This window comes from Myotis daubentonii, chromosome 1 (assembly GCF_963259705.1).
Source record: "Myotis daubentonii chromosome 1, mMyoDau2.1, whole genome shotgun sequence".
Taxonomy (NCBI): domain Eukaryota; kingdom Metazoa; phylum Chordata; class Mammalia; order Chiroptera; family Vespertilionidae; genus Myotis; species Myotis daubentonii.
In genome coordinates this window covers 117,032,836-117,046,133 of record NC_081840.1, presented here as the reverse complement: position 1 = coordinate 117,046,133, position 13,298 = coordinate 117,032,836, and the positions used below count along the sequence as shown (strand labels likewise).

General features: G+C 37.7%; 1 non-coding gene across 1 annotated transcript; it reads right to left on the bottom strand.

Moving 5' to 3' along the window:
• Window positions 1-205: 205 nt before the first annotated feature.
• LOC132223400 (U6 spliceosomal RNA) lies at window positions 206-312 on the bottom strand. The gene has a single exon (XR_009450470.1). It is a non-coding gene; the product is annotated as a U6 spliceosomal RNA (small nuclear RNA).
• Between the last annotated feature and the right edge of the window lie 12,986 nt (window positions 313-13,298).

The window sequence follows — 13,298 nt, the reverse complement described above, 5'->3', positions numbered from 1 at the left end:
GTTACACTACTGTTCATTTAAATATTATTTGCATTAATTTTCCTTAAATCTGCTAAACTTTAAAGCTAGTATATTTGTTGACATCCTGTAACATGAAGTAAGATCTTAGCTTTTTTTTTTTAATTTTTTTTTATTAGTTAAGGTATTACAAATGTGTCCTCATCCCCCCCCATTAACCCCCAACCTCCCCCCCACACACAAACTCAAAAATATGGAACGCTTCACGAATTTGCGTGTCATCCTTGCGCAGGGGCCATGCTAATCTTCTCTGTATCATTCCAATTTTAGTATATGTGCTGCCGAAGCAAGCACAAGATCTTAGCTTTCAATGTAAAGTTCTAAGTGCAAGTACTATTTCTTTATTGCTGTTTTTTTAAATAATTATTTTCTTTTGTAGTGTGCAGAGTACTTTGACTTATGTTTTTTAATTTTACCACTAAAATATATTTGGAAGTTATTAAAACAATTTCAAATAAGTGGAATGATTCAGTACTACATTATACTGCTCTTTATGTAGACTATGCAAGCAACGTTTACTTCTTGAAATTTAATTACATTACTAATTATTTGTGACCATGTTATCAACTAACCATATTTATTACATAACTTCTATATGTTTATTAACTCACTAGAGGCCTGATGCACGAAATTTGTGCAAGGAGCTCGGCCCTGGCAGCCACAGTGGCTTGACTCAGCCCTGGCAGCCCTGGCTTCTTCTGGAAGGTTGTTCGGCTGTCCGGTCTAATTAGCATATTATGCTTTTATTATTATAGATTCTATTTTATGTAGTTCATATAACTCCACAATGTAACCTTTTTAAGGTTGGAAAGCCCTAAGAAAATGCGATGAAATTTAACTAAATTGCATAATGGTAGGAAAGAAGAAGAAAATAAAAAGAACGATAAAGGTTGTATTCTTACTTTAATTAAAGTGGAATATTGTTTTTGTTTCTCATGTTTAATTTTATAGCTCTGGTAATAATTCCAAAAATGCAGTTCTAAAATGTTTTAAGATTAAGCAATATTGTTTGGATAAGATTTGCACATTTCTGAGTAACTCTATAAAGAATAAGTTTGAATTGAATGGGTGCATTTTGATATTATTGTTAAAAAATCCATCTCCAATTCAATATTTAAAATTTTTACTTAATATCATTAAATGATTAGGTTATTTTTATTAAAACGTTAACATAAAACCCTGTCTGGCGTGGCTCAGTTGGTTGGAACATCTTTTTGTGTATCAAAAGGTTGCAGATTTGATTCCTGGTCAGGGCACATACCTCGATTTCAGGTTAGATCCCAGAGCGGAGTGCATGCAGGAGGCAATTGATTGGTGTTTCTCTTTCACATTACTATTTCTCTCTCTCTTTCTCCCTCTCCCTTTCTCTATCTCTAAAATAAATTTAATTTAAAAAATATTGGAATAAATACATTCTTAATATATCTTAAATATAACTCTGATTGAGATTTAAAAATATAATTTAGTTGATTTCAAGTCAAGATAGCAATTTATAATTTAAAATTATTTAGCCAGTATTAGCACTGAATATGAGCTATTTGGACAATAAATGGTTTTACATAGGATCCAATGAATAGACCTTAAGGGAAGTAAGGATCAGGTTATGCATTTTAATAGCAGATGCACTCTTATCCTGTACCATTACAAGATTGTGTCCCAAGAGTAAAAATTATGTTTTATTTTGCACCAGGCATTATAACCAATAAATTAATTCTATTGCCTGGGCAATCATAGGGAAAATTTGCAAAATTATATAAAAAAAGAAATCAACAGAAAACAATGGAGCTGATTATAAACAGCCATCAGTTTACTCAAAATTATTTTTTTCAAACTTCCTTGAGGAGAGCAGTTAAACATTGCACAAAGAAAACCTTCCATGATTTTGACAAAGAGGTTTCTCTTACAAATTTTGCTGTAGAATAGTATGTAAATTATGTAAATGATGACTATTTTTAATATGAGATGCAGCAATATATTAAATCAAGTTGCATACAATTGATTTTTCTGATTGGTCATTGTTGGTGCAATCATAAAATCATTCTATTTTTTTTATCACAGAGCTAAATCATATGTAAATAAGTAATTGGTTTTGTCAATTATATTGTGACTTTTTAAAAAATAGTATAGGAGTCCTATTCCTGAGATAGGAAAATAAAGTTCCCTTTAGCAGTAAACTCACAATAATCCTATCTAATAAAAGAGAAACATAGTAATTGGCGTACGACTGCTACCCTTCCCATTGGCTAATCAGCGAGATATGCAAATTAACTGCCAGCCAAGATGGCGGCCGGCAGCCAGGCAGCTTGAAACTAACATTAGGCTTGCTTGCTTCAGTGACGGAGGACTCCAATGTTCCCCGCCGGCCTTGCCAGCCTCTGAGCTTGCAGTTTAAGAAACATAGTAACAAGTATAGAGGCTAAACAAAACCCCAGAAACCAGCTTTCAGCCGGCCAGGATCTCAGAGCTGGAGTTGATACAGAGTTTCGATTATAGAACCGAAACAAACCAGATACCTGTTTTCAGCAGCTGAGGCCTCAGAGCTGGAGCCTCAGAGCTAAAGCTGGCCCAGAATAAAAAAAAAAGAAAAAAAGGAGCGGTTGGGAGCTTCCATCACCTGCCAGCCTGAAAACAGCCCTCAAGCCCTCACCCAGACTGGCCAGGCACCCCAGTGGGGACCCACACCATGAAGGGTGTGTGACCAGCTGCAAACAGCCATCATCCCCTCACCCAGGTTGGCCAGGCACCCCAGTGGGGACCCCCACCTTGATCCAGGACACCCTTCAGGGCAAACCAGCCAGCCCCCACCCATGCACCAGGCCTCTATTCTATATAGTAAAAGGGTAATATGCCTCCCAGCACCGGGATCAGCTCCCAGCACCGGCATCGGCATGACAGGGGGCAGCACCCAAACCCCGTGATCACCCTGCGGCTCTGTGTGTGATGGGGCAGGGCTCTGTTCCTGACCCAACCCCTCCACCCCACGGGCCCTGCTCTGTGTGTGACAGGGTAGAGCCATAACCTCCCCATCGGCCCTGCCCTGACTGTGAGAGTGGCGGCGCCCCAACCCCCTGATCGGCCCTGTTCTGTGGGTTATAGAGGGTGGTGCCCCAACCCCCTGATCCGCCCTGCTCTGTGCGTGACAGGGGGCGGTGCCCCAACTCCCCTATCAGCCCTACTCTGTGAGTGACAGGGGGCAGCTCCCCAACCCCCTGATGGGCCCTGCTCTGTGAGTGACAGCGGGTGGCGCCGCAACCTCCCCATCAACCCTGCCTTGAGTGTGACAGGGGGCGGTGCCCCAACCCCCCAATCGGCCCTACCCTGAACGTGACTGAGGGTGGCATCGCAACCTCCCAATCCGCCCTGCTCTGTGCATGACAGGGGGCGGCACCCCAACTCCCCAATCAGCCCTGCTCTGAGCCCGACCAGGGGCTGCACCTAGGGATTGGGCCTGCCCTCTGCCACCCGGGAGCAGGCCTAAGCCAGCAGGTTGTTATCTCCCGAGGGGTCCCAGACTGCAAGAGGGCACAGGCCAGGTTGAGAGACCCCCCCCCCCCAGTGCACAAATTTTTGTGCACCGGGCCTCTAGTAGGGGATAAAAACCTATTTAAGAGGGATAACTGCAGTTTAGTTTTTTTCTTTGTCATGATTTTTTTGTGATGGTAAAAGACCCTCTTGTTTATTTAGAGAGCTATCCTTGAAGTCTCCTTTATAATATTTCAAAAACAAAATGTTGACAGTGGTGTGTGTTTTTCAAACTATGAGATGATAAGTATATTTTGTCAATAAGAGGCACTTGTGAAGTGAATTTTATTCCAGATCCTTAAATTTTGAACTCATGGAATGTGTGAACAAAGGCCCTACTGTGGGAGCATGCCTAGATAGTCTGGTGCTTGGGTTGGGGGCTTGAGGAACAGAAGGGTTATGGGCTGTGAGGAGGAAGAGGAGAGTAGAAGGAGATGGATTAAGCAAAACAACTGCGTGGTGGTGATGAACACAGATAATGTAATTTCTTTATTTGTAAAATGGAACAAATCATAGATCCTATGGCATGGAGTTTTGTGGAAATTAAATAAGGTAATCTACTTTACCTCAAGAGTTTAGCAGAATTCCTTGCAACTAACTAGGTATTAAATTTTGTGTGTTTCTGTATAAATGTGGAAATGTTAATGCATTGTTTGATGTGTATATTCATGTGCATATTCAGATGATTAAAACTTTTCAGCTTGGTTAAATCAGATCCACCTGTTTCCATTAGGACACACTGAGAGAATCATGGGCTAAGGCATCCAAAATAAGACATGTACAAAGCCAATCAAGATCAATGCATGTACCAGGATGTTGAGCAATGAACAATGATAAGGTAAATTTGAATTTTTTGCTTAAAAAGAAGTTAATGATAACATAGTGGCTTTACAACACATGATATTAATCTCATAATAATTAGATTTGAAATCAAAAGATGGAGATGAAAAATGTTATTAGTAAGATAAAAATGCAAATGCTAGCAAGTGCAATGTTTTTGTATTAAAGAAACTATAAAGGTTAATTGGGAGCAAGAACTGAAGAAAACTAGTAATAAGATTTGGAAATATTCAGAAGATTGCTGAGAAAACAGAACCAAAGTCAAATGCCTTAATCTACTGAAATTCCCAAGAAAATATCACCCCAATAATTTTTATAAATATTTCACAAGCATTTATAACATGCATGACTTATGGATAAAGTTAAGAATTTTAAAAAGGCACTTGAAAATTTAAAAATTGCATTTTTTAAGTAGGTAAAAAATTTATTGGAAGGTCCTGCTTCTTTATAAATCTTTCTTTGTTTTATTTCATTTAAAATTTTTTTTTTAAAATTACAGTTTATATTCAATATTATTTCTATTAGTTTAAAGTGTACAGCACAATGGTCAAACAATTACGTACTTCACAAAGTGCCCCCCAAGAACAAGATAGCAGTTTGATAGGTATAGTTTGGTTAACAGAGGCTACAGATATTTATCTTGGGTAAGATTAGATTATATTCCAAGGCTATATAAGAATTAAAATTCCTTATTTCTCTGTTTTTGGAATGCTTGCAAACATTACTGTCTTAATCATGAACAAATGGTGCCAACGAAGCCACATAAGAGAAGAAATTATTGTCAGGTTTTAGCACTTCCTAAGCAACCTGTCTGATGTCAGTTTTCTAGCTCTCCAAAAGGCCCGTCTTCTGCAAAGATAAAATGAAACAAAGCATAAGGACTCAAGTACGTCTTACAAGTAAAATGCTAATGACCTTTTTTTACAAGGTTCTTAAATTCAATCTTGCTTAAAAAAACCAAAAATCAATTAGTGAAATAATGTACTCTGATTAAAAAAAAAAATCTGTATTTCATTGATTCACCTACCTAAAATGTGGCTTTATTTCTCTGTGTTATTCTATTATTTGTTAATTCAGTCTCAAGTAAAATATCCTTATCCCCTGTGATTTTACAAACTTCATGGCTTTAAATAAAGTATTTCAAAAGTGAATCAACATTTATAGTCCTCTAATAGCCTTATTTTTTTCCACTGGGAAGTAAGTGATAGGAATTGCTTTAGGTAGCATAACAATTAATTATTTGTTATCCTAAATATGCTACCAATGGACGAACATTTGGTTAAAGAGGAATTGAACCCAATATTACTATAGGACTTGAAATAAACAGCCCAGAATCTTACCTTTGACAGTTGCCAGTCAAGTGACTTAAGACAGTCATGTTTTAAATCTTTATTAAGATTTTCAACAAATTAACAACCTGACATAAATTCCTAGCTCAGTTATGAAATTATAAAAGACTGTCTTTGTTTATTTCCTTTTTAAACATTTTTCCTTGTTAGATCTTTTTTTGAGAATTTAAAATTTATTCTCTTCAGATAACAAACCATTTTTACTCTTCACAAACGCGGTGCCCACGGAGGCACATAGGGAAGGCACCATAGGGCTTTCTGTCACAGAACGGGGTGCACTGTGTTTACTTCACCAGAAAACGTGCATCATCTGCACAAGTGCACGCTGCACACCCAACACATACACAACGAAAACCAAAAGGAAACTGAGCTTTAAACAAAATAAAAATCAGTACAACCTTCAGCTGTTTCACATTTTCATTTGACTGACAATGATATATCAACAGGTTACTTAAAAAACAAAAAGGAAAAAAAAGCCAGTTGTGGACATTACAAGTAAACTTTACTCCACAACTATTTTAATCTGAACTTGTTAGATTTTTGCATGAAGTTAAAAATATATGTACCCAAAGACCTATTGATTCCATTCTTAGGTAATATTGTACATCAGGATACAAGTGCAAGAGTGCTGATACCAGTCTTATTTGTAATTCCCCCAAGTTGGAAACTATTCATATACCAGTCAACACAACAGATAAGAGGAATGATGCACAGTTCTTTAGTGGAATTTTGCACAATAAGAATAATTAAATGAACCCTAGCTTGTTTGGCTCAATAGATAGAGTGTCGGCCTATGGACTGAAGAGTCCCGGGTTTGATTCCAGTCAAGGGCACATGCCTGGGCTGCAGGTTTGATCCCCAGTGGGATCAGGAAGCAGCCAATCAATGATTCTCTCTCGTCATTGATGTTTCTATCTCTCTCTCCCTCTCCCTCCCTCTCTCTGAAATCAACAAAAATATATTTTAAAAATAATTAAATGAGATATTTAATTATATATATATATATATATATATATATATATATAGAGAGAGAGAGAGAGAGAGAGAGAGAGAGAGAGAGAGAGAGAGAGAGAATAACAAGTATAAAACCTCTAACTATATTTCAGTGCCAGTTTCATCATGTATAAAATGGTTTTGCTCAAATAAATTTCTTTGTGAGACTTTTAAAAAATCATAGAGCACTTGATTAGACAAATGCAAAGTGATTTATTTGCCAGTTAGATAAATATATTTTTAGAAAGACTATATGTCTAAGATAGGTCCATTACATGTCCTAAAATTGTAGAACATTAGACTTTAAAATCCTAATTTACAAAAGAAAATAAGGACTTATTCTTGTTTGCATTAGAAAAATTAGAACTGATTTTACAAACATGCTTTTTTTTCTTCTTTGTTCAAATGCCAGTACCTGTTATACTGTAATTTTTTTTTGTTTTATCAAGTTCAAATGCTAGTCATTTTTTTGGAGTTCTTACCCTATATCGTGTTTGGTTAATATAAGGCCTTTCACTGGTATGTTAGATAAACCTGCATGCAAGGGAGTTAATATAATATTCCATTTTGAATTTTCTGCTTTGAATAATATATTTACAGTATCAGAACCATAATTATCTTAAGATACTAAATTTAAATTGATCATAAAACTAATAAGAGAGAAAAGAATTCTTAAAATATAGAAGGAATAATTGTTGCAAATTTTCAGCAAGTGAAAGATAGCAGTAAAAATATAAATTTATTTCATTCAAAAATTTTCCAAGTGAATATAAAGATGACTCTCCAAAGAAGGAATTTGTTTGGCCTCAGACAGTTCTCCCCCCCCACCCCCCTACCCCCACCAGAGTAATTTATGGAGATGTACCCAGTGGTTTCCCAGGATATATAAGTATCCTCAGTTTAACTAGTAATCATTCCTGTGAAAGATGATGATTGACATGTGAAATTTCAAATAACAGCCTGGAAGGTGAAGCAACTCATTAGATGACCAAGTAATCAATTGAAGTCTTAATTCACTGTTAGGTTCAAACCACATTCACGTCTATATATCCTGCCCTGGTATATCATTTTAGTGTGTGGATGTTACAGGCAAAGGATTTTGAGTCATGGCAACACATGAGATTTGATATTACTCACTAGTCTTGATATTTTTCTGGCAATTGATAAGCTTTTTTCTATCTTCATGATGAAGCAATGTGATAGAACAATCCTAACCTGATCTCCTTTATATCCCAGTCTCTCTTCAGGAAACCCACCTCCTTCTTTTAAGCCCATTCCTCTAGTAATCTTTCACAATAGAATGGAAAGTGCATTAGGGGCTTTAGAAAAACACAACAGCATAAAGTTTGCAGATAATGAGGACACACTCATTACAAACTCAAGGATATATTTTCTGTTCCTGGAAATATGTGGAAATCCTATTAAATAAAGAGCTAATATGTTAATGGTCGTGACGCCCTCATGCGGTAACCGTTCAGCAGGAGGCTGCGCGCAGCTGGGAGGAGCCACTGCATTGATCCAGAGAAGGGGCAGAAGTGGGGAGGCACTCGGGGAGGTGGGACCATCCCGTGGAGGGCAGGGCAGGGGTGTAGAGCCCTCCCTCACCAGTCCTTTGCCACCCACCACTCACACTCAGAGCACTCCGCTGCCCACCTGCCAGGGGAAGGAGCACAGTGCAGGTGCCGCCAAGAAGCGGCACTTGAAACTATGGAGCAGGCACGAGGCTTCCACGCTCTCCTCCAGCGCCATGATAAGGCGGAGTTGCTGCGTTGCTCTGGAGACAGGGTCCCAGAGGAGGCGACTTGCAGAACGAGGGTGGGACTTGAAGCAGCCAGAGAAGGCGGAGGGGGTGGAGGCGGGGCCCGGTGTACTTGAGCTCTGGGTGGAGAGGTTAGGGTGTCAAGGTGGGGTGGCAGGCAGGTGTGCAGGGAGCACACGGGTGGGTGGGGTCACGCGGTATTGCATGCTAGGCCTCTAGGAGCTATATAATTTTCTTGTTTTTAATCTTCCATCACCTACCTTCTATTACTTAACTGTATACAACCTTTTTTTAAATTAGCTGTCATCAACATCAATAATAGTAAATCAAAATTCTCAGTACTCTTGCTGCTATTTAAGTTTTGGAGGGGTTACCAACTATATGATATACTGATTGTGAAAATCAGTTCTTAACTGATTCCTTGTAATATCACTTAGCTATTTACTCTTATATGATTATACCATAATTGAAGCAATTGTCTTATTTTTACATATCAAGATTGCTTCTACATGGTTGAGATTATTAAAAATATAAAAGACAACATAAAAAAGTATAAAGGATATCTTTGAAAATTATATATTTTTGTGTTTTTAAAAATTGTAAATTGTAAAATTTAGGATGATAGATTAAAATTAAAAAATTATAAAATATAGAGATTCAAAATGGTGGCCTATAGGACAGCAGTGAGAGAGAGAGTGTGAGTGAGTGAGGGGGCAAAAGGGGAGTGCGTGTGCGTGTGGGGTGTGTGTGGTGAGTGAGTGATGGACAGTTATATTCTGCGGGATGTTGGGGCTGGTGGACCACACTCCCTTAGCTGGACAGCCTCTTCTACCACTGCAATCTCTCCTGGGGCAGCTGGCTCTGCCACAGAGACCACGTCATCTTAAAGGGGAGAGTAGCTGTGACTGGGAGCCCAGCTTCACCTCCACCTGGGGATCCCCCGGACACCACCCAGGACCCTACAGCCACACCGGCCAGGGACCTGCTGCCTCAGCTGTGAACCCCTGAATACCGAGACTCCAGCCTCCCTGGCCGCAGACTCATAAAAAGTTTGTCCAGGGGGAGACAAAATGGTGGCCAAATAGGTGGATGTGTCCTATGCCTTCTCATGGAGCAGATAGAAGAAACAGCTGAATCAAATAACAACTACCCGTCATTGGGGAATTAAACACAGGTGGTGAGACTATATATAATATATATAATTATATAATTTTATATATATATACTAGTGGCCCGGTGCACGAAATTCATGCACATTAAAAGGGAATTAATTAGAGGAAATATTTTAATATTGCTATTTGCCCTTTCTCTATAATAAAAGTGTGAGAGATAAAAGGAAATGAGTACAATGTATATGAAAATAATACATAATTTTATTAATAAATAAACAATAATAAAATGATATAACAACAAACTCATGATGTAAAAACAACACTGATGCAAGAGCGGGTCGGGGGCTTGACTGCGGGTGGAAGCCGCAGCTGCCCCGCCAGCCCCGGTCTGCTGGCGGGAGAGCCGGTTGGGGTCTTGGCCAGTAGGGGACAGCTGCGGTCACGCCCTGCCAGCCCTGGGTTGGGTCGCCCGCCATCCAGGTCACAGATAGCAGGCCTGGATGGTGGAGGGACAGGCAGGATGGTGCTGTCCCATCCTGCCTGCAGTATGCAAATTAGCCGCCATCTTTGTTGGCGGTTAACTGCCATCTTAGTTGGCAGTTAATTTGCATATCGCCGTGATTAGCCAATGGGAAGGGTAGCGGTCGTATGCCTATTACCATGTTTCTCTTTTATTAGTATAGATAATTTTTTTATTAATGCTCAACTGAGGATATTCTTTCCATTGCTTTTCAGACAGAGAGGGGGAGGGACGGAGGTAAGAGAAGAGAGAGAGAGAGAGAGAGAGAGAGAGAGAGAGAGAGAGAGAGAGAGAAAGAGAGACATGAATGTGAGAGAGACATCGACTGTTTGCCTCCCACATGTGCCCAGATCCAGGGCAGGGAATGAACCCATGAGCCTTCAGTGGGCGAGCTGATACTCGAACCCCTGAGACACAACAGCCAGGGCCTAATTTAGAAATCTTTTAAAGGTGATTGCATGGATCTTAAGATGATAGTCTTTCTGCATAACACTATTTGGCAGATAAGAAGTTGATTATTACCTTATTCTTTCTCTTTGCTATTTATCTATAACATATCCTTATGTTTCCTAAGCCAGATAGGTATGTCTCTTATGTAATAGGGAGGAGAAAGTCAGATACTCAGGAGGCAATAACTAAATAATTAAATATTAATGTGTTAGTAAACACATTTTCATCTATTATATAATGAGTATAGCAGATGTAAAATATTATTTAATAGCAAATGTAAAAAAAAATTATTGATATGATGTTACTCATTAGAAGTGTCAACAAAGTGATTTAGAAATGGTTCTCCAGAATTGGAGGGATAGGAAAGAGACCCTGATTATTTGATTTTTGGGGGTATGTGTACGTATATGATTTAAATAGGAAATAAGACATTGAAAGAACTTTTAATAAAATATTAGGTGAATTTCTATCTAAGAAATTAATCTAGAAAAAAGTAAAGGTTAAAATAAAATCTCTTGGTTACAAATATTTCAATAGTCTAAAGGCAATATTTGTAGAAAGCAGAATTTACTCCCTCTGGGTAAATGCAGCCCCGTGGGATGCACCTTAAGACAACAGATGTCTTTACATTAATTAGAAAAATGTGCCACGTCCTCTGGCAGATGCAGTCATATTCCCGAGCTCACAGTTTGGCAAGCAGTGTGGGCTGGATTTCATCCTCCATAGGCCATCAGCTGGAAACCCTCCTGAAGTCAATAAACAGCAAAACCATATGAAGCATCCCTGCATGGGTCATTCAGTTGTCCAACATTCCCAGTTATACTATTGCAAATTGGCTGAAAAAATGCGATATAGACAGCTTTAGAATTCAAACTGTTGGTGCTTATATTTGCTGTTGTTGAGTTTCAATGTGATATCATTTATAATTTTATTGGCTTTTCTGCAGTTTTCAAAAGTTTTACTGTAGCATAGTCAAAGCAATATCGCACCTATTTTCTTCATAAAAGTCAGTTTTGTGCCAAGAATAAGGCAGCCAAAATAGTGTATCCAGGTGCAATTATAAGATGGTTTCTTTTCTAGTGAGAATTTTAAGATAGTAAAATAAACTATAAGAATACACCATTTTCAAGTTACTTAACTGCTACATCAGAACAAAGTTCAAGAAGAATTTTAGAAATGAGAAACTATTCAGCATGGAACAAAGCAAAATTCACAGTGTCAGCAATTTTCAAAGATTATCAGACATGCAAAGATACAGAGAAAGAAAACGCATAATGAGGGGAAAAAATAAAGCAATCAAAACTCAGATTTGACACAGATATCTAAACTATCAGAAAAGTCATTAAAATAGTTATCAAAATTATAATTCAAGAGTAGAGCTTTGGAAGATATTATTAAAAGATTAAAATCAAACAATCTGAGGACAAAAACTATAACAACTGAGTTGAAAAAATTCTGAATAGGATAAATGCCACATCAGATATTGTAGATAAATATCTACAATAATTGCGAAGACCTATCAATAGAAACTATTCAAAATGAAATACAGAGAGAAGCTTTTCAATAAATTAAGACCATTGGTAACTTGAGGGTCAGCTGCAAGCAGACTACTATATGTTTATTTTTGGACTTTCAGTGATGGGACTAGGACAGAAAAAGTGAATAAATTATTGCCAGTAAATTTTCAAATATGATGGAAATTGTAAATTCATATAACCAAGAACCTTAAAAAACACCAAGCACAAGAAATGTCAATAAAATTATACCAAGGTCCATCAAAATTCAATTACTCAAAACCATAATGAGAATGTAGTATTAATTAAATAGCTGCAATATATTATATTCATTTTGATATTTAGTTTTTTATATGTCTGTTGGGAAAGAAAAGTCAAAAAAGTTTGATTCACTACTTGAGGGAATGTAAACTGGTATAGCCACCAGATAACAGTATGGGGACTTCTCAAAAAATTAAGAATAGAGTTACCATATGACCCAGCACCCCTTCTGCTGGGTATGTACTCAAAAATTTGAAAAAAAAAATATTTGCAAAGATATATGCACCCATATTTTCCTAGCAACATTATTCATGGTGGCCAAGTTATGAAAACTAATGAATTATCCCTTGATAGATGATTGGAGAAGATGTGGTACATATATCCAATGGAATACTACTCAGCCATAAAAAAGATGAAATCTGCCATTTGTGACAACATAGTTGCATCTTATAAATATTCTAAGCAAAATAAGTCATAGAAAAAAGTCAAGAACCATATGATTTTACTTATAGTGATATATAAAACTGAGAGCAACAAATGAACAAAAGAAGACAAACAAAGACTCACAGACAATAGTATGGTGGTTACCAGAGGGACGGGGGTGGAGGTGCAAGTGTATGGTCACAGAAGCAGATTTTATTTTGAGTGTTGGGCACTCAAATGCAATGTACAGATGATGCATCATAGAATTGTACAATTGAAACCTATATAATTTTATAGACAAATGTCACCCAATAAATTTAATTAAAAAGAATAAGTATGACTATAGAGAAAGAGGAATCTGAGAGTTATGTTTTTTAAATATGTATTTTTATTGATACAGCGAGGAAGGGAGAGGGAAAGAGAGATAGAAACATCAATGATGAGAGAGAATCATTGATCGGCTGCCTCCTGCTTGCCCCCTACTGGGGATCAAGTTTGCAGCCCAGCATGTGCCCTTGACCAGAATTGAACCTGAGA